This window comes from Balaenoptera physalus (genome assembly GCF_965194825.1).
Source record: "Balaenoptera physalus genome assembly, chromosome: 11".
NCBI classification, from domain to species: Eukaryota; Metazoa; Chordata; class Mammalia; order Artiodactyla; family Balaenopteridae; genus Balaenoptera; species Balaenoptera physalus.
The window spans coordinates 83,529,513-83,552,959 of NC_138896.1; the positions used below are offsets into that span (position 1 = coordinate 83,529,513).

Genomic DNA, 23,447 nt, shown 5'->3' on the forward strand with positions numbered 1-23,447 from the left:
ACAAACACATGGAGGCTAAACAATACGTTACTAAATAACCAAAAGATCACTGAAGAAATCAAAGAGGAAATAAAAAAATACCTAGAGACAAATGACAATGAAAACACGACGACCCAAAACCTATGGGATGCAGCAAAAGCGGTTCTAAGAGGGAAGTTTATAGCTATACAAGCCTACCTAAAGAAACAAGAAAAATCTCAAGTAAGCAATCTAACCTTACACCTAAAGAAACTAGAGAAAGAAGAACAAACAAAACCCAAAGTTAGCAGAAGGAAAGAAATCATAAAGATCAGAGCAGAAATAAATGAGATAGAAACAAAGAAAACAATAGCAAAGATCAATAAAACTAAAAGTTGGTTCTTTGAGAAGATAAACAAAATTGATAAGCCATTAGCCAGACTCATCAAGAAAAAGAGGGAGAGGACTCAAATCAATAAAATCAGAAATGAAAAAGGAGAAGTTACAACAGACACTGCAGAAATACAAAACATCCTAAGAGACTACTATAAGCAACTTTATGCCAATAAAATGGACAACCTGGAAGAAATGGACAAATTCTTAGAAAGGTATAACCTTCCAAGACTGAATCAGGAAGAAACAGAAAATATGAACAGACCAATCACAAGTAATGAAATTGAAACTGTGATTAAAAATCTTCCAACAAACAAAAGTCCAGGACCAGATGGCTTCACAGGTGAATTCTATCAAACATTTAGAGAAGAGCTAACACCCATCCTTCTCAAACTCTTCCAAAAAATTGCAGAGGAAGGAACACTCCCAAACTCATTCTATGAGGCCACCATCACCCTGATACCAAAACCAGACAAAGACACTACAAAAAAAGAAAATTACAGACCAATATCACTGATGAATATAGATGCAAAAATCCTCAACAAAATACTAGCAAACAGAATCCAACAACACATTAAAAGGATCATACACCACGATCAAGTGGGATTTATCCCAGGGATGCAAGGATTCTTCAATATACGCAAATCAATCAATGTGATACACCATATTAACAAACTGAAGAATAAAAACCATATGATCATCTCAATAGATGCAGAAAAAGCTTTTGACAAAATTCAACACCCATTTATGATAAAAACTCTCCAGAAAGTGGGCATAGAGGGAACCTACCTCAACATAATAAAGGCCATATATGACAAACCCACAGCAAACATCATTCTCAATGGTGAAAAACTGAAAGCATTTCCTCTAAGATCAGGAACGAGACAAGGATGTCCACTCTCACCACTATTATTCAACATAGTTCTGGAAGTCCTAGCCACGGCAATCAGAGAAGAAAAAGAAATAAAAGGAATACAAATTGGAAAAGAGGAAGTAAAACTGTCACTGTTTGCGGATGACATGATACTATACATAGAGAATCCTAAAACTGCCACCAGAAAACTGCTAGAGCTAATTAATGAATATGGTAAAGTTGCAGGATACAAGATTAATGCACAGAAATCTCTTGCATTCCTATACACTAATGATGAAAAATCTGAAAGAGAAATTATGGAAACACTCCCATTTACCATTGCAACAAAAAGAATAAAATACCTAGGAATAAACCTACCTAGGGAGACAAAAGACCTGTATGCAGAAAACTATAAGACACTGATGAAAGAAATTAAAGATGATACCAACAGATGGAGAGATATACCATGTTCTTGGATTGGAAGAATCAACATTGTGATAATGACTATACTACCCAAAGCAATCTACAGATTCAATTCAATCCCTATCAAATTACCAATGGCATTTTTTACGGAGCTAGAACAAATCATCTTAAAATTTGTATGGAGACACAAAAGACCCCGAATAGCCAAAGCAGTCTTGAGGCAAAAAAATGGAGCTGGAGGAATCAGACTCCCTGACTTCAGACTATACTACAAAGCTACAGTAATCAAGACAATATGGTACTGGCACAAAAACAGAAACATAGATCAATGGAACAAGATAGAAAGCCCAGAGATTAACCCACACACCTATGGTCAACTAATCTATGACAAAGGAGGCAAAGATATACAATGGAGAAAAGACAGTCTCTTCAATAAGTGGTGCTGGGAAAACTGGACAGCTACATGTAAAAGAATGAAATTAGAATACTCCCTAACACCATACACAAAAATAAACTCAAAATGGATTAGAGACCTAAATATAAGACTGGACACTATAAAACTCTTAGAGGAAAACATAGGAAGAACACTCTTTGACATAAATCACAGCAAGATCTTTTTTGATCCACCTCCTAGAGTAATGGAAATAAAAACAAAAATAAACAAGTGGGACCTAATGAAACTTCAAAGCTTTTGCACAGCAAAGGAAACCATAAACAAGACGAAAAGACAACCCTCAGAATGGGAGAAAATATTTGCAAATGAATCAACGGACAAAGGATTAATCTCCAAAATATATAAACAGCTCATTCAGCTCAATATCAAAGAAACAAACACCCCAATCCAAAAATGGGCAGAAGACCTAAATAGACATTTCTCCAAAGAAGACATACAGACGGCCACGAAGCACATGAAAAGCTGCTCAACATCACTAATTATTAGAGAAATGCAAATCAAAACTACAATGAGGTATCACCTCACTCCTGTTAGAATGGGGATCATCAGAAAATCTACAAACAACAAATGCTGGAGAGGGTGTGGAGAAAAGGGAACCCTCTTGCACTGTTGGTGGGAATGTAAATTGATACAGCCACTCTGGAGAACAATATGGAGGTTCCTTAAAAAACTAAAAATAGAATTACCATATGACCCAGCAATCCCACTACTGGGCATATACCCAGAGAAAACCGTAATTCAAAAAGACACATGCACCCGAATGTTCATTGCAGCACTATTTACAATAGCCAGGTCATGGAAGCAACCTAAATGCCCATCAACAGACGAATGGATAAAGAAGATGTGGTACATATATACAATGGAATATTACTCAGCCATAAAAAGGAACGAAATTGAGTCATTTGTTGAGACGTGGATGGATCTAGAGACTGTCATACAGAGTGAAGTAAGTCAGAAAGAGAAAAACAAATATCATATGTTAATGCATGTATGTGGAACCTAGAAAAATGGTACAGATGAGCCAGTTTGCAGGGCAGAAGTTGAGACACAGATGTAGAGAATGGACATATGGACACCAAGGGGGGAAAACTGCGGTGAGGTGGGGATGGTGGTGTGCTGAATTGGGCGATTGGGATTGGCATGTATACACTGATATGTATAAAATTGATGCGTAATAAGAACCTGCAGTATAAAAAAACAAACAAAACAACTAATACTAAACTTTCATTGGGTTATTTGTATGGAAATATGTTAATATAAATGTTTCAGACATTACATGGAATTCCTAAAAATCTTATATTTGTATTTGTATGGAAATATGTATGGAAATATGTTAATATAAACGTTTCAGACATTACATGAAATTTCTAAAAATCTTATATTTGTATTTGTATGGAAATATGTATGGAAATATGTTAATATAAATGTTTCAGACATTCCATGAAATTTCTAAAAATCTTATATGTTCTGGTATAATGTTATAAGTAATAATCCTAGTTATTACTTTAAAATGTATATCTCAGAAATAACTAATTTTCTTGTCAACTGCATTATTATGAACTTTCATCAAATCTTTTACCGTGGTCATTTTTAAGTCTTTTGTCATTTACAGACAGTTCTGGGTGTACTCTGATGATTTTGCAAATATGTTCCTATAAAAGGGTTTCATCTTCAAGAAATTCATGGAAAAGACTCTGACAAGTACAGGTTTCTGGTAACTGACTGTACTGCTGAACTGAATGAATAAGCATTTTCAGAACTCTGATGAAAAACTGATGAACTCATAAAAGTGCTAACAAAAGATCAAGATGAAAAAAAACAATTAATTACATGGGACTGAGTGAACTGATGAGGATGAGTATAATTTTTGTGACTTTCTGTCTGAATTAAAAAAAAAAAATCCCACAAGGACTCAGAGGCAAAGAATATACAAATCAATTTTCACTGCAAAGTAAAGGAGCTGTTACAGTGGAGGATTACTGGACTGAATGTCAATATTATGACATAGTATGAGTGTGTTTCATGTTTGGTAATTGCAATCATTGTTGCTTTTGTTGTGGTCATCCATGTACAATGCTTGGTGTCAGTCTATTTATCTCTTGTAAAAATAAAATACAGTGTGTGTGTGTGGAAAAAAAAAAAAAAAAAAAAAAAATGAGAAGAACTTGGAAAAGGAGGATGAGGTCTGTACCATGGAAGACCTTAAATATGAAGCGAAGGAGTTTGGACTTTGTCTGAAGGTGAGAGCCCTTTACAATATAGGTACATCAATAATGTTACTGCCATATCGGAAAATGAATGGAGGCACAGACTGACAGAAGAAATGTTTAACAAAGAGCCAGAAGGTTTGGGCTTCCCTGGTGGCGCAGTGGTTGAGAATCTGCCTGCCAACGCAGGGGACATGGGTTCGAGCCCTAGTCTGGGAAAATCCCACATGCCATGGAGCAACTAGGCCCATGAGCCACAACTACTGAGCCTGCGCATCTGGAGCCCGTGCTCCGCAACAAGAGAGGCCGCGATAGTGAGAGGCCCGCGCACCGCGATGAGGAGTGGCCCCCACTTGCCACAACTAGAGAAAGCCCTCGCATAGAAACGAAGACCCAACACAGCAAATAAATAAATAAATAAATAAATAAATAAATAAAAGTCAGGAGCTCTTAAAAAAAAAAAGGCAGTTAAATTATAAAAAAAAAAGAAAAAAAAAAAAGAGCCAGAAGGTTTAAAGAACAAACAAACAGAAATTAACAATACAATAACTAAAATGAAAAATACACTAGAAGGAAACAATAGCAGAATAAAAGAGGTAGAAAAATGAATAAGAGAGCTGGAAGACAGAGTGGTGGAAATCACTGATGCAGAACAGAATAAAGAAAAAAGAATGAAAAGGAAATGAGGACAGTCTCAGAGACATCTGGGGCAACATTAAATGCACCAACATTCATATTATAGGGGTCCCAGAAGAAGAAGAGAGACAGAAAGGGCCTGAGAAAATATTTGAAGAGTATATAGCTGAAAACTTCCCTAACACGAGAAAGGAAACACTCACTCAAGTCCAGGAAACACAGAGAGTCCCATACAAGATAAACCAAGGAGGAACATGCTGAGACACAGATTAATCAAACTGACAAAAATTACAGACAAAGAAAAAATATTAAAAGCAACAAGGGAAAAGCAGCAAATAACATACAAGGGAATCCCCATAAGGTTATCAGCAGATTTTTCAGTAGAAACTCTGCAAGCCAGAAGGGAGTGGCATGATATATTTAAAGTGATGAAAAGGAAAAACCTACAACCAAGAATACTCTACCCAGCAAGGCTATTGTTGAGATTTGATGGAGAAATCAAAAGCTTTACAGACAATCAAAAGCTAAGAAAATTCAGAAACACCAAACCAGCTTTACAACAAATCCTAAAGGAACTTCTCTAGGGGAAAAGAAAAGGCCACAACTAGAAACAAGAAAATTACAAATGGGAAAGCTCACTGTTAAAGGCAAACATAAAGTAAAGGTAGGAAATCATCCACACACAAATATGATATCAAAACTAGAAATTGTGAGAAAAGGAGAGTACAAATGTAGGATATTGGAAATACATTGGAAATCTAGAGACCAGCAACTTAAAACAACCTTGCATATATATATAGACTGCTATAACAAAACCTCATGGGAACTGCAAACCAAAAATCTACAATAGATATACACACAAAAAAAGAAAAAACAATCCAAACACAATACTAAAGATAGTCATCAAATCACAAGGGAAGAGAACAAAAGAGGAAAAGGAGAAAAAAGACCTACAAAAACAAATCCAAAACAGTTAACAAAATGGCAATAAGAAGATACATATTGATAATTACCTTAAATGTAAATGGATTAAATGCTCCAACCAAAAGACACAAACTGGATGAATGGATACAAAAACAAGACCCATGTATATGCTGTCTACAAGAGACCTACTTCAGATCTAGGGACACACACAGACTGAAAGTGAGGGGATTGAAAAGGGTATTCCATGCAACTGAAAATCAAAAGAAAGCTGGAGTAGCAATACTCATATCAGACAAAATAGACTTTAAAATAAAGACTGTTACAAGAGACAAGACAGATACTACATAATGTTTAACAGAAACAATCCAAGAAGAAGGTATAACAATTATAAATGTATATGCACTCAACATAGGAGCACCTCAATATAAAAGGCAAATGCTAACAGCCATAATAGGAGAAATCAACAATAACACAATAATAGTGGGGGACTTTAACACCCCACATTCATCAATAGACAGATCATCCAGTGAGAAAATCAATAAGGAAACACAAGCCTCAAATGATACATTAGACCAGATGGACTTAATTGATAGTTATAGAACATTACATTTGAAAACAGCAGAATACACTTTCTTCTCAAGTGCACATGGAACATTCTCCAGAATAGATCACATCCTGGGCCACATATCGAGCCTCAGTAAATTTAAGAATACTGAAATCATATGAAGTATCTTTTGTGACCACAATGCTATGAGATTAGAAATCAATTACAGGGGAAAAAAACTGTAAAAAACACAAACATGTGGAGGCTCAATAATATGTTACTAAACAACCAACAAATCACTGAAGGAATCAAAGAGGAAATAAAAAAAAAAAAAACAAACCTAGGGAAAAATGACAACAATAACAAGATGATCCAAAACCTATGGGACGCAGCAAAAGCAGTTCTGAGAGGGAAGTTTATACCAATACAATCTTACCTCAGGAAACAAGAAGAATCTCAAGTAAACAACTTAAACTTACACCTAAAGCAACTAGAGAAAGAACAAAGCCCAAAGCTAGTAGAAGGAAAGAAATCATAAAGATCATAGTAGAAATAAATGAAATAGAGATGATGAAAACAATAGAAAAGATCAATGAAACTAAAAGCTGGTTCTTTGAAAAGATAAACAAAATTGATAAACCTTTAGCCAGACTTATCAGGAAAAAAAGGGATAAATCAATAAAATTAGAAATGAAAAAGAAGAACAATGGACACCACAGAAATACAAAGGATCATAAGAGACTACTACAAACAACTATATGCCAAAAAAATGGACTACCTAGAAGAAATGGACAAATTCTTAGAAAGGTACAAACTTCCAAGACTGAACCAGAAGAAATAGAAAATATGAACAGACCAATCACAAGTACTGAAATTCAAACTGTGATTTTAAAACTTCCAACAAACAAAAGTTCAGAACCAGATGGCTTCACAGGCACATTCTTTAAAACATTTAGAGAAGAGTTAACACCAATCTTTCAGAAACTCTTCCAAAAAATTGCAGAGGAAGGAACACTCCCAAGTTCATTCTATGAGACCACCATCACCCTGATACCAGACAAAAATATCATAAAAAAAGAAAATTAGGGTTTCCCTGGAGGCACAGTGGTTGAGAGTCTGCCTGCCAATGCAGGGGACACGGGTTCGGGCCCTGGTCTGGGAGGATCCCACATGCCGCGGAGCAACTAGGCCCGTGAGCCACAATTACTGAGCCTGCGCATCTGGAGCCCGTGCTCCCCAACAAGAGAGGCCACGATAGTGAGAGGCCCGCGCACCGCGATGAGGAGTGGCCCCCACTTGCTGCAACTAGAGAAAGCCCTCGCACAGAAACAAAGACCTAACACAGCCATAAATTAAATAAATAAATAAATAAATAATCAAAAAAAAAAAAAAGTAAATCACCTGCAAATTTCAGTATTTAAAAAAAAAAAAAGAAAGAAAATTACAGGCCACTATCACCAATGAACATAGATACAAAACTACTCAACAAAATACTAGCAAACTGAATCCAAAAACACATTAAAAGGATAATACACCATGATCAAGTGGGCTTTATCCCAGGGATGTTAGGATTTTCAAAATATGCAAACCAATCAATGTGACACACCACATTAACAAACTGAAGAATAAAAACCATATGATCATCTCAACAGATGCAGCAAAAGCTTTTGACAAAATTCAACACCTATTTATGATAAAAAAAAACTCTCCAGAGAGTGGGCATAGAGGGAACTTACCTCAACATAATAAGGGGCATATATGACAAACCCCCAGCGAACATCATCCTCAAGGGTGAAAAGCTGAAAGCATTCCCTCTAAGATCAGGAAAAAGGCAAGGATGTCCACTCTTGCCACTTTTATTCAACATAGTTTTGGAAGTCCTAGCCACAGCATTCAGAGAAGAAAAAGAAATAAAAGGAATCCAAATTGGAAAAGAAGAAGTGAAACTGTCACTGTGTGCAAATGACATGATACCATACATAGAAAATCCTAAAGATGCTACCAGAAAACTATGAGAGCTCATCAATGAATTTGGTAAAGTTGCAGGATACAACATTAATACACAGAAATCTCTTGCATTCCTCTATCCTAACAACGGAAGATCAGAAAGAAACATTAAGGAAACAATCCCATTTACCATCACGTCAAAAAGAAGAAAATACCTAGGAATAAACCTGCCTAAGGAGACAAAAGACCTGTACTCAGAAAACTGTAAGATACTGATGAAAGACATCAAAGATGACACAAATAGATGGAGAGATATACCATGTTCTTGGATTGGAGGAATCAGTAATGTCAAAATATATTACCCAAAACAATCTACGAATTCAACGCAACCCCTATCAAACTACCAATGGCATTTTTCCACAGAATTACAACAAAAAAAATCTTAAAATTTGTATGGAAACACAAAAGACCCCAAATAACCAAAGTAATCTTGAGAAAGAAAAACAGAGCTGGAGGAATCAGGCTTCCTGATTTCTGACTATACTACAAAGCTACAGTCATCAAAACAGTATGATACTGGCACAAAAACAGAAATATAGATCAATGGAACAGGATAGAAAGTCCAGAGATAAACCCATGCACCTATGGTCACCTAATCTATGACAAAGGAGGCAAGAATATACAATGGAGAAAAGACAGTCTTTTCAATAAGTGGTGCTGGGAAAGTTGGAAAACTACATGTAAAAGAACGAAATTAGAACACTCCCTAACACCATACACAAAAACTCAAAATGGATTAAAGACCTAAATGTAAGGCCAGATACTATAAATCTCTTAAAGGAAAAGAGAGGCAAAACACTCTCAGACATAAATCACAGCAAGATCTTTTTTGATCCACCTCCTAGCATAATGGAAATAAAAACAAAAATAAACAAATGGGACCTAATGAAACTTAAAAGCTTTTGCACAGTAAAGGAAACCATAAGCAAAACGAAAAGACTACCTTCAGAATGGGAGAAAATATTTGCAAATGAAGCGACCGACAAGGCATTAATCTCCAAAATATACAAGCAGCTCATGCAGCTCAATATCAAAAAAACAAACAACCCAATCCAAAAATGGGCAGAAGACCTAAATAGACATTTCTCCAAAGAAGATATACAGATTGCCAACAAACACATGAAAGGATGCTCAACATCACTAATCATTAGAGAAATGCAAATCAAAACTACAATGAGGTATCACCTCACACCGGTCAGAATGGCCATCATCAAAAAGTCTACAAACAATAAATGCTGGAGAGGATGTGGAGAAAAGGGAACCCTCCTACACTGTTGGTGAGAATGTAAATTGGTACAGCCACTATGGAGAAGAGTATGGAGGTTCCTTAAAAAACTAAAAACAGAACTACCATATGATCCAGCAATCCCACTCCTGGGCATATATTCAGAGAAAACCATAATTCGAAAAGATACATGCAACCTAATGTTCATTGCAGCACTATTTACAATAGTCAAGACATGGAAGCAACCTAAATGTCCATCAGCAGAGGAATGGATAAAGAAGTTGTGATACATATATACAATGGAATATTTCTCACCCATAAAAAGAATGAAATAATGCCATTTGCAGCAACATGGATGGACCTAGAGATTATCATACAAAGTAAGTCAGACAGAGCAAGATAAATATCATATGGTATCGCTCATATGTGGAATCTAATTTTTAAAATGATACAAATGAACTTATTTACAAAACAGAAACAGACTCAGATTTCGAAAACAAACTTATGGTTACCAAAGGGGTAATGTTGCGGGAGAGGGATAAATTAGGAGCTTGGGACTAACATCCACACACTACTATATATGGGATAGATAATCAACAAGGACCTACTATATAGCACAGGGAACTCTACTCAATATTCTGTAATAACCTATATGGGTAAAGAATCTGAGAAAGAATGGATATATGTATATGTATAACTGAATCACTTTGCTGTACACCTGAAACTAACACAACATTTTAAATCAAGTATACTCCAATAAAATTTTTTTAATTAAAAATAATAAAAGAAAAAAACCCAGAAAAACAAAAAAATAATATTACTGCCAAAGAAAGATTACGAAACAGACTATTTTTCTGAGTCAAGTCAGTTTTCTCTATTTTTTTCATGAAAACATATTCTGAAAGACAGAACAGAATATTCTTGTACAGCTTTGGATAAGGCTCACTCTACTTAAAAGTGTCCCTAGGAATGATTGCAAAATTTAAATACAAATAGTACTACCCTCTTTTTAACAGTGAGTCAGAAATAACTGAATTTTTTTTTCATTCATCTAGGTATTGAAGAGTATTATGATTTTGTGCTTTCAAGAAACACCTCAAAGTCCAATATATTTGTTAATTCCACTCTTCCTGGGAAACTTTACTCTGTAGGTTTAAAAACATCTTAAAAGTAAGTTTAGATTACTTACTTATCACTGACTTTTGAGAATTAATTTTTAGAAGTTTCAGAATGAAAAGTGGATACTCGGTTCTTTTGAGTCTAAAAAGCATGGGGAAAGTTTTTTTTTAATAAATAAATAATAAAAATAAAAATCATGGGAAAATTAGTTCACAAAGCCTAATAAAAAATAAAAAGCTCAGGATACTATTTTAAGATTTATTGTAAAAAAATTTTCCTTTATTTGCACGTTAAATAAGTGTATATCTTTATTCACATACTAAATGAGTTTATCAGTCTTTTCAGGTCATTATTTCAGCAATGAGAGAAAATATTATCTTTGAAAAGATGTGAACTGGAAATTCAAAGAAGAAATCAGAACTAAAATACACCAGAGCCTTGCTATCAAGGAAACCTTAGTCCATGAGACAGAACCATGTTCTAAATTACACAATTTATAATAAGGTTTTTTACCACATGTAACAAGACTATGTGTGATACAGTCTAATAAAATAGATCTGCTTTACCATGAATGACACTCAGAAATGAAAATCTTACATGTCATAGTGTCTATCAATTCTGAAAGCACTTTCATATGCGTTATTTCATTTGGCCCTCACAAGTATCCTGTGAAGTTGAGAAAGAAGGTAATATTTCCCTTTCTGGCCAGTGATGAAACTCAGCTCTTAAGTAGGAAATCTGGAGCTAGAATCCATGTGTTCTAATTCGGCAACATGGCCATTTCAACACACTGCCTCTCTATCAAATATCAGTGCAAGGTTCCGGGGCATTTCAGTTGTAAAGGTCAAACTTTTTAGGTTTATTCACAACATAAACTGGGTTAAAATTTCTATAACATCTGGGATAAGAAGATGAGTTGACTACTTTTATATTTCTTTTTCTATACCTGTTATGTTTAAGGTTGACCTACTCTTACTCAAGGTAGAAATTTTTTTTAATTTTCTTTTTATTTATTTATTTATTTGGTTGCACCAGGTCTTAGTTGCAGCAGGCAGGCTCCTTAGTTGCTGCTCCAGGGCTCCTTAGATGCAGCAGGCGGGCTCCTTAGTTGCAACATGCCAGCTCCTTAGTTGCGGCACGCAGGCTCCCTAGTTGTGGCATGAGAACACTCAGTTGCAGCATGCACATAGGATCTAGTTCCCCAACTAGGGATCAAACCCGGGCCCCCTGCATTGGGAGCACAGAGTCTTACCCACTGCGCCACCAGGGAAGTCCCGAGGTAGAAATTTTACATGGATATATTTATGTACAGCAAAGTTGGCAGACAAATAAGTTTATATAAAGTTTTTTTCCTCACAGAACTTTCTGTAAAGTTCCATAAGTACTCTCAACAGACTATGTTTAAACTATCAATGAAAACAAAATGGTGAGCTTAAAAAAAATTAAAAGCATTCCCAGCTGTCAGAAAATGTGTCTTACACAAATAGATAAAAGTTCACGTGCAAAACTAGATTACAACAAAAACTACAAGAAAATCTTGATTTCAACAGTGCTGAAATACTTCAACAATTTAACATATTTTCTATGTTGTGTCTACTGTGAATTACTTCTCTACCAAGAACTCATATATACTGATATACAAAACAAAGAAAATACCATACAAATAATTATTTAATCTTATTTCTCTGAATCCTTAGTTATCTGACAGCAATTCAAAGTATTACTATGAAACACATGCCAGGATTTTATTGTGAACATCAAATGTTAACATGAGAGTGTAGATTCAGAAAGCATAACTTTCTAATAGATTTTATCTTATTACACTACTCCACATGCAAAATCACACCATGAATTTAGTAAGTCACTTAGGAGAATGTAGTTGTACAAAGCATGTTTAACATTTTTAATTCTATCATATAATACAGAAAATCAAATTTCTAAAATTGGAAAAAAAAAACCCTATTGGGGTAAGTGGCTACAATGATGGGTAGCTATATCAAATGTACAGCACTGAGGTACCTGAGTCATAACTTGCCATGTCTTCCTAACTTTGCTTCTGCAGCCCTTTCCAAACTTGAGATCTCTCTTCTATCACTCAATACCAAAGTGGCTACCTAGATCTTATTTATTCCTTTATTTGACAATCCTGTTATGCAGAATAGGGCTAGGTGCTATTCTAAGTATTAAGGATACAGCAGTCAGCAAGTCAGACAAGGTTCCTGCTGTCATGAAATTTATATTCTAGTGGGCGAGACAGACAATAAACAAGTAAGCAAATATATCTGATATATATGTATATGTGTATGTCTATGTGTCTGTGTACATATGTATGCAAATGTATATCAGGGAGAGGTAAGCACCACAAAAATAATAAGTTAAGAGGACAGAAAGGGACTTCCCTGGTGGCGCAGTGGTTTAGAATCTGCCTGCCAATACTGGGGACATGGGTTCGAGTCCTGGTCCGGGAAGATCCCACATGCCGCGGAGCAACTAAGCCCATGTGCCACAACTACTGAGCTTGCGCTCTAGAGCCCACAAGCCACAACTACTGAGCCCATGTGCCTAGAGCCTGTGCTCCGCAACAAAGAGAAGCCACTGCAATGAGCAGCCCATGCACCACAACAAAGAGTAGCCCCCGCTCACCGCAACGAGAGAAAGCCCGCAAGCAGTAACGAAGACCCAACGCAGCCAAAAGTAAGTAAGTAAGTAAATAAATAAATATTTTTTAAAGAGAGGACAGAAAATGATGGTGAAAGGGATTATTTTCATCAAAGTGGGCAAGAAAGGACTCTCAGAGAGTGACATGTGAAGAACATGAAAAGCTTTGTGGAAGATGTTCCAGGCAGGGAGAACTCTGAGTGCAAAAGTTCTTAAGATAGGACGGAGCTTGGTGAGCATTAGCAAGATCAGAGTAAGCGAGGGGGAATGTGGGGAGAGGTGAGAACACCGGTAACCAGAGCCTGATAAAGCAGGGCCATGGGAAGGGGCATGGATTTTCCTCAAAGGACAATGAAAAACCACCTCAGGGCTTGAGGAAGAGAGTTACAAGTTCTGATTTATGTTTTGAAAAAAAATCACTGTGACTGTGGAGAAGATTGTAGAAAGAAAAAAAGTAGAAGAAAAACTAATGAGGAGGCTATCACGCACTAGTCTTTAGTACTTGCATTTTTGGACCCAAAGTAGGTGGCCTGTGCTACCCATAGCAAGTTACTTCCAAAACCTAATTTAAGTTTATTCTCTGAAAGTGAAATTAGGATGGATTGAAATGCAAAGGATGGGAGCAGATATTTGTAGATATTACTCAAGAGAATGATGGTGAAAATGAAATTGAAGACTTTTAGAAAAATCCCAAAACCTAATTTTAAGAGAACTAAAGTGTAACCTCAAAAAAGTATAATTAGATGACAACCATAACTAAAAGATCTAAATTAATAAATTTTAGAACATGTTATTAAAAAATGAGCTTGCAAAATGAGAGTAGTGCACATTGAAGGTTGCAAGCCATCAGTCCACTGGTATGTGTGTGCACATGTGCTTGCTTTGTTCTTTTTTATTCGAATTAGTTGCTAACACTGAAAAATCAGAAAATTTCACATTAAAATCCAAATTTCTGTCTTCACTTGAAAAAATCAGAAGCTCTGGTAACTTTATATTCATGCAAGGAAACATGAGCAGCAATTACATCAATCATTATAAAATTCTAGCAGAAACTTCTCTAAAATAAATGGGTAAGTTCTTTTACTTCAGTTTTTGAGTAACATCGGACTGTTCTTATGTTGCTCAAAAAAAGGAAAAGAAACAAAGCACTTACCATGTTGCCAAGTTATATTCAGCAAGCATTCATCAAGAAACCATTAGAAACCAACATCTGCTATTAGGAGTTTGGAGTCTAGGGAAATCAATACAAGGGCACCAAACTCTCTAAAGCAGGATCACATCTCTATTATTAGAAAGCCTACTTAACATTTATTCTACCAACTCAAAGGCAAGTGCTAATTCCAGGATCTGAGATGTTCAGGGTTTGAGCTTCCAGTAGGCTACTTTGAACCTCCATACCTTTGTGGCTAAGAGGCAGAACAACTTCACCTGTGCCCTGAGTGCAAGGCCTACAAAGTTTTGGAACTATATGGCCTGGGGGCTCACATGCAGGCCCCTTGCCCTGGGTGTCAGCTACTGCCTATGCATTGATCCACTGTTTGGAAATAAACTCAGGACATAAATTGCTACACACAAAGAAATGAAAGTCAATCAAATAAGTCCTCTCAAAAGGATTTAGTTATTTCATATAAAATCTGCAATCAATAAACTTTTTTAAAGATATCACATCCTTTCTTTTTCTAAGCCACCTGACAAATCAGGTTAGACTAATCAGGTCTACTTTAAGTCCTTTTCGTTCTATTTGCTAGACATCATATCAATGTATAGTAATTATAAACTGGAGATAGTTGCACTCTACATCTATAGAAAGTCTACTCAAAGAGCTAGGACCATGAGATGAGAACAAAGTATGATCTGACAAGCTTTTCCTTTCCTTTATAAATACTATCAAAAACATAATTTTAGTACCTTAAAAGCAATATGCTAACATTGTGAATTAAATATTTACATGTAAAAAAGCATATTTTTAAATGCACAGCCAAGAAAAGTAAAAGTGATCTCAAATGAACATGCTTGGATATCTGTGCCAGATTTTGGAGTGGACTTTTATGGACCAAATTTTTTATGAAAATAAACTTTGCATATATTAAAAATTTTCAAGATATTAAATATGTAATAGTTTTCCCAATGGCATGTGGTTTGAATTGATATTGGTAAATAATTGTACATAAAATAAAACTACACTGAACTAAATGTTAGTAAAAATGGCAAAATTAGATACAGGCACTATACCATTGCACAGGTATATGCCATATTACCAGCTGAAAAAAAATCTTGCAATTACAGGTCTACACTATTTATTTCATTTGTGTGTAATTACATTTTATACATCTTTAGTAATATCAATCCAAGATATCATTTGGAGAATATAATAAACTGGATGGTAGAAGAGAATGCGTGTGTGTTCTACTATTTTTGTATTTCTGTATTTCAAACAAGTTGGTGTTTGTTAGCTGTGTTTAACTGCCATCTAGAGTTAAAGTGAATCCATTTATTTTCCCCTCTACTACTCTTCTTCAAAATTTTAGGCATATGAGCCAACATGTTTAACCCCTATTTCATAACAAATATTCTTCAAACAAAATTGTAAAAGGATAACTATCCAATTTTTCAAAGTACTATTAACATTTCTACCAGCTTCAAATATTTTAGGTTAACTAAAAAGTGAGGCTCACATGTAATCTAATTAAAACATTGTTTTTGAATATATAAACAAATCAATGAGCAACTAATACACATTTGGACTTAGGGAAATACATTAAAAACTTAAAGAAAAGAAATTTTCAGTCTATTTCTATGGCCTCCTGTTTGTATTTTTTTCAGAGTCCAAGAAAAGCAGACTCGTATATAAGGGTATTAAGGAATTATTTCATTTTTTATATCTGAAAAGTTTGATTATAAAAATTAGCCAACTTCCCTGGTGGCGCAGTGGTTGAGAATCTGCCTGCCAATGCAGAGGACACGGGTTCGAGCCCTGGTCTGGGAAGATCCCACATGCCGCGGAGCAACTAGGCCCGTGAGCCACAACTACTGAGCCTGTGCGTCTGGAGCCTGTGCTCCGCAACAAGAGAGGCCGCGATAGTGAGAGGCCCGCGCATCGCGATGAAGAGTGGTCCCCGCTTGCCGCAACTGGAGAAAGCCCTCACACAGAAACAAAGACCCAACACAGCCAAAAATAAATAATAAATAAATAACAAATAAATTAAAAAAAAATTAGCCAAATCCCAAGTGTATATTTAACTACCTAATGTTTTTAATATTCTTATGTTAAAAGTGGCATTCGTATCCAAATCTGAGGAGAAGGTCTGTAAGAATAAACCATCAGTCAATTGCTCAGCTTTCAATTTAAGAAAGTCATTACTGAAAAGCAGTAGCACCTAAACTTACACCTAAAGCAGCTAGAGGAAGAATAAACAAAATCCAAAGTTAGTAGAAAGAAAGAAATCATAAAGATCAGAGCAGAAATAAATGAAGTAGAAACAAAGAAAACAAAAGATCAATGCAACTAAAAGCTGGTTCTTTGAAAAGATAAACAAAACTGATAACCCTATAGCCAGACTCAGCAAAAAAGGGAGAGGGCTCAAATCAATAAAATTAGAAATGAAAAAGAAGAAGTTACAAAGGATGCAACAGAAATACAAAGCATCCTAAGAGACTACTATGAGCAACTATACACCAATAAAATGGACAACCTAGAAGAAATGGACAAATTCTTAGAAAGGTACAACCTTCCAAGACTGAACCAGGAAGAAATAGAAAATATGAACAGACCAATCACAACTACTGAAATTGAAACTGTGATTTTAAAACTTCCAACAAACAAAAGTGCAGGACCAGATGGCTTCACAGGCGCATTCTATCAAACATTTGGAGAAGAGTTAACACCGATCCTTCAGAAACTCTTCCAAAAAACTGCAGAGGAAGGAACACTCCCAAACTCATTCTATGAGGCCACCATCACCCTGATACCAAAACCAGTCAAAGATACTACAAAAAAAGAAAATTACAGACCAATAACACTGATGAACACAGACGCAAAAATACTCAACAAAATACTAGCAAACTGAATCCAACAACACATTAAAAGGATCATACACCATGTTCACGTGGGATTTATCCCAGGGATGCAAGGATTCTTCAATATATGTAAATCAATCAGTATGGTACACCACATTAACAAACTGAAGAATAAAAACCCTATGATCATCTCAATAGATGCAGAAAAGCAATACTAAAGGGATAATTAAGAGAAAAATAAACTCAGATTTGAAAATAAGACCTGATACTCCAGCAAAAGAAGAAATGTATGAACATGAAATTTTTTTTTAAAGAATAGGTAAAACATTTTCTCATGCTATTCTCATATAAATGAAGGATATGGGTTTGTGGTTTTTTTTTAAATTATCTGTACCAAACACAGTGAACCACAACAGCCTTTTCTGACAATATTTTTACACATCATTAGATCCTAAAACTAAGAAGTTGCAATGGGGTAAAACTGCAATTTTTGTTCTTTCAAAGGTAAGTAAGTATTCAAGTGGATGCACATAGCAAACAATAATTCCAAAAAACTAGCTGGTGCAAAGAGCCTTGAATGTTTTGGGGACTTCACTGGCGGTCCAGTGGTTAAGACTCCACGCTTCCAATGTAGGGGGCCCGGGTTTAATCCCTGGTTTGGGAACTAAGATTGCACATGCTGTGTGGCGTGGTCAAAAAAAAAAGAAAAAGGAACCTTGAATGTGCTGGATAAACACAGTGGCATAGCATTAAATACAATGCTTACCAAGTAGACAAGTATGCATTTAAGAAAGTTTTTAATTGCTTACTCAATAGAGGACTAATGATAAAGCCGTTACAGGATTTATAAGAGCAAAATGGCGGCGGGCAGAGGGGAGTAGAGAAAATAAACAGGAAGGAAGGCTATGAAAGAGAGAATCCCTGCTTCAAGAAAAACCCAAGTTAGAACTCTACTCAATACTGTGTAATGGCCTATATGGGAAAGGAATCTAAAGAAGAATGGATATATGTATATGTATAACTGATACACCTGAAACTAACACAACATTGTAAAGCCACTACACTCCAATAAAAATTTTAACAAAAAGAATAAAATATTTCACCAAGAAGAAAAAAAAAAAGAGTGGGTCAAGATAGACAAGAATGGCAGTCACAAAACATTGCTTTTGGGGAGTTTCAAATAGAACTGCCTGCAAAGAATATCAGACAGTGTTTTGCCTTATTGTTCCTAGAGTGGGGGAACCTCTGGTTCACTAACATGACCCAGAACTTGTCTAAATGTCATCTGGTTCACTAGCCCCCTTGATACTAAATGCCAAAGCCATGAAAATTTAGCACAACTCTAAACATTTTCAGTCATGCTACCCTAAAGAACACAAGAGATATGACATCATGGAAATAGACAAAAGGAAATATGACCCTTCCACTGCACCCCCAGATTTCATAGAAAGAAATAAGGGGGGGACTTCCCTGGTGGCGCAGTTGTTAAGACTCTGCACTCCCAATGCAGGGGGCCCAGGTTCGATCCCTGGTCCAGGAACTAGATCCCACATGTGTGCCGCAACTAACAGTTCACATCCCACAACCAAGGAGCCGGTGAGCCACAACTAAGGAGCCCTCAAGCCGCAACTAAGGCGCCCACATGCTGTAACTAAGTAGCCAGCGAGTCGCAACTAAGGAGCCCACCTGCTGCAACTAAGACCTGATGCAACCAAATAAATTAATTAATTTTTAAAAAAGAAATAAGGGTTTTGTTTTTTTTTCCATCAAGAGTGAGGAATAGAAAGGACTTCGATGATGCATGTGGTTCCAGGCTTCAGGCTGGAACTACAACATTGCTTTTTAAAAACCTAGAAATGTTTACTCTTCTTTAAAAATTCAAAAAGTTTCCCTTCTTTAAAACTCCAGAGTCACCTCTTACTTTTTATTCTTCTGCTTCAAAAAAAACAGATAAGGAAAATGAGACCTCTTTATAGATGTTGCATTTTCACTACCATGATATCTTTATTGAATAGAATTTTATGTTCCTGGTCCCTAGCTTGAAAAGTGAAAGGATTGTATACTTTAGATTTTTATGTTGCTTTAAAAATAAAAAACTAAGTTGCTTTTCACTAAGAAAAGAAAAGAAAAACCCAAGTTAAAGAGTTATAGTGAAACTAATGAATGAATTAAAAGTCACTGGGAAATCAAGGAGACAGGACTGAAACAAAAGGCCTTTATAAATTATACACAGCTGCAAGCATGTCAGTTTAAGACAGAAGGCTTGCATGAGCTTTGAATTACTAAAACTTGGGAAGTAACGAGTATATATATTTCTACGTATACAACATACAAATGATCTGCTAAGAATTATCATGTGTGCTGTCAACTTTAAAATTTGAATGCTTCCTCAAGTGAATTTTAGAACTGTTGAGGTTTTTAACTTGCCCCCCTAGAAGGAAAAGTCATATGCAAATGTTCACTGGAAATCTCTAGGATGGCCTTGTTCTCCCAGCGAAGAACGTCTACAACGTAGGTACCAGCTGTGATCATGATTTCTAGACTGCAGAGTTTTATCTGACTGGACCTAGATTGATAGCTGAGTCATAGACCAAAGATCCCAAAGAGGTATCTCGTTGTAAGTTCTCTCTGGCCAAAACCCATCTGGGGATAATCTAAAGCATTACAGATCTATTTGGAGAATAGAATATTTTTCCATAGTAAAATGGACAGTCTACAACTATGGAAAAAGGTAAGATTCTAATTATTTTATTTCAAAGTGAAGAAAAGCAGAAATACAGGCAAGTAGCCCCACTTTCCAAATTTCATCTGGGATTTCCCAAAACAGAAGAAAAACTAACTCCATTTCAGGTATGAGGTCTTTATTTTCCTAACATTTGACTACACAGAGTAAACCCAAAAGAAATCTAAAAAGATGGCCTCTAATACAAACCACAACAGAATTTACTGTTAGTAATTTGGAGTCTTTCAAATTGTCAAGGATTCTGCAATTCTTTGAATTATTTCTTACTCTAAAGCTTGTCCTTCCTTTTTCATCCCCAAGCCTTCCTCTTCTGTCCTCATTTCTATTCTCTACTTACCGGTCTCATCTCCAGTAACGCCTTCTCTTTATTCCTGTCAATCCTCTATTTTCATATCCTCTGGTACCAGAAATGAAAACTTCAAAATTGGGGGAAATGAGGAGAAAACACTGTTCTCAGTGTTTCCTTTCCACTGGCCCTCACTCCAGATGTGTTCTCAAGCACACACTCCTGTGTCCACTGACTCCTTCGCACTGAAGACTTCACACCCCACTCACCTGCCACCTGATACACCCAATCACAAAAACAGACTTCCAAATCCCACCCATTTTTCAATCTCTACCTCAGTCTTCCAAAATGCCATCTAGACTATCCCAACTCATAGTGGTCTCTCCTGTCTTTTCTAGCACTCTCATAATCTGTATGATACGTTTTAATTTCACATTCTCAATATAATATACAGAGTTACTTAGAATACTAACATCAAACAAGCTGCAGTTCATTTACTAGCAGTGTGATCTGAAGTCAGTCATTTCTCTAAGCCTCAGTTTTCTCAGCTATGAACAGGAAGATAGTAAGAGTTCGGCATCCTTGCTCATAGGGTTATTATGAGGATTATTCATGCAAAGTGCCTAGTACAGAGCAAGCACTCAATAGGTATTAGCCATTTTTATATTGTCAACCATCATCCTCTAGTTTTTTGCATATATCTTAAGAGCTGAGCCAGATTCTCGGCTGTTGGGAGCAGAGACTACAGAAACATCTTACAGATGTTTAATAAATACATCTTTATGACTAAATGAGCCAATAATTTCTAAATAATAATAAGGGAACAATTATAGCATGCTAGTGCACAGAACTAGTCTAAGGTTAGGAAATAATAACTTCACTATATATTCACAGAAGGCCTCATTATGGGCCAGATGTTACTTAGTAGGTTACAACAATCTTCATGGTAGACCATGAATACCTCACTCCAGAAAATACCTAAACTTACCTAATAAATACAGAAGCTGTACGTTAATAGCTAGTCTGTGTAATTGCCAGAGATTCTTCCTCCCCAGCCAGGTATCTCAGAAAGGATCAACCATGGGTTATGTCAGGAGGAAGCACGCTATCACAGTAGATCTTTAGATAGGGAGGAGATACTTTTATGGGATACTATAAAATAAATTATCACAGTCTATCTAGACAATCTCTAAGTATCTGTGAGATATCTCTGTTTACTGTTCTCCTAAAAACTGCAAGAAAATTTCCAAGGTATTCATTCCTTAGTTCACTGCTAAGGCAGGCAATGACCTATAGAAGCTGGGCTCAAAGTTGAAAGAGCTGGGATTGTCCCAATTGTGTCACTATGCGAATTCACAAAAAGAAGGGAGATGAGTAAAGTTGTCTTCAGCAACATCCAAATGCTTTAATGGGCCATCTTCCAGTTCTCAACTTCAACCCATTACCAATTTAAGCAAAATCCTTATTTGTTAACTTCCATAAAAGATAAACAAGAATGCCCTGTACCGTGCCAAAGCTCCATTTCATTCCTAGAACACAGGACCATGCAGAGGTCTATTTTTTATCTTTACTAAGTAACACTGTGAAACAGCTAAATCAAAAGTCTTAGCAACTAAAGACAGAGCTCTCTTAAATTATGACAGAATTTCCACAGGGGGAATTATTTCATCCATTCATTCAAAAATATCTACTGAGCACCTATAGTCAGGCAGTTCTAGTTGCTCAGCAAATAGAAGAGACAAAAATATTAAAAGGAAGTTCAGATTCTAGTCGGGGGTGCACTGGTAAACAAATGAACAAGTGATTATAAAATACATGGAATGATGCTGTGTTCTGGAGAAAAGTAAAACAGGAGAAGGAGCAGGAAGGGTGAAGAGACAGACTTGCGATCTTATACTGGAGGTTCAGGGAATGCTTCACTGAGGAAGTAGGACTGAAAGATGAGAAACTCAGTCTATGTCAGTATCTGGGGAAGGTGCTTTCCAAGCAAAGAAAACATGGAAGTGCAGTAGTCCTGAAGCAGGAGCTAAGTTTTATGTAGATATTCTGGAAGGAAAAAAATTTAACACCTGGATTGGAGTCCTAGCTCTTTGCCCTTTACCAACTCAGTAAACTTCAGGAAGAAAACATTACCCCCCTTGAACCTCAACTTCTTCCTCTATAACTAAGGATACTACCATGTAACTCACAAAGTTACTTCAAGGGGAGAAAAGGATGTTTAAGAATGCACTTTACAACACTAAGGGATTATTCCCAAATGTTTGTCCTGAGGGCTGCGGGAATTCTAATTGAGGCTCTGCTGGCTTCAAGCTACAATTTATGTAAATGACCAAGCTTGTTTCCTCGTCTGTCAAATTAGGAGAATGGCATCCATCTCACCAGGCGTTGTGGGGATTCAGTGAATGAGATCATCCTCGCAAATACAACGACTGATACACAAATTCCTCAAGAAGTGAAAGATCAGCATCCTTGTCCCTATGGGGGCTGCCCTACAAGCAGGCAGAGCTCTGCTGCCGGGCTCAGCATCAGATGCCCAGGGCGAAGCTCTTCCTTAGGCTCTTGTGAAATTGACTGTAAAGTCTCTGGACAACTTTGAAGTGTTTTTCCCCTTCCCCATTCTACTGTGATGTTCTGGCTTCTAAGACACCATTTTCACTCTCTGAAGTCTTTTCAACACATGCAAGTACCATTTAAAAAGCGCTTGAAACGGAGCTACCACCAAACGGATTTTCCATGGGGTTCCTGAAGTCCTCCACCAACCTCCACTTCCTCAGAGCAGCGTCACTTCACTAGTTTTTGGTGAGGGACGCCTTCCTTTTATAAGGACGTGATGACATCACCTCGCGTCGCGTCGCGCTTGCGCAAAGATGGTGGCGTGACCACGCCCAGGTCTGCACCGACACCTAACATCCACACAGTCGGCAGCGCCCTCCCGGAAGAGGTCAGTGTGGGGTTCGGTGAGTGAGTGAGGTCCGACAGCAGGACGGCCTGCGGGTGAGT

The 23,447-nt window shown here is 36.5% G+C and overlaps 1 protein-coding gene across 10 annotated transcripts in view; it reads left to right on the top strand.

Moving 5' to 3' along the window:
• Nucleotides 1-502: 502 nt before the first annotated feature.
• The window catches only part of CEP15 (centrosomal protein 15), a 39,232-nt gene continuing 16,287 nt past the window's right edge, over nucleotides 503-23,447 (top strand). For 3 of the 10 annotated variants that reach the window (XM_082412447.1, XM_082412448.1, XM_082412450.1), the window contains exon 1: nucleotides 2,642-23,441. The gene's annotated coding sequence lies outside the window, so the exon portion shown is untranslated. Of the gene's footprint in view, nucleotides 23,442-23,447 lie in introns of all 10 variants that reach the window. The other 7 variants (XM_082412452.1, XM_082412453.1, XM_082412449.1 and 4 more) reach the window with 5 other exon arrangements.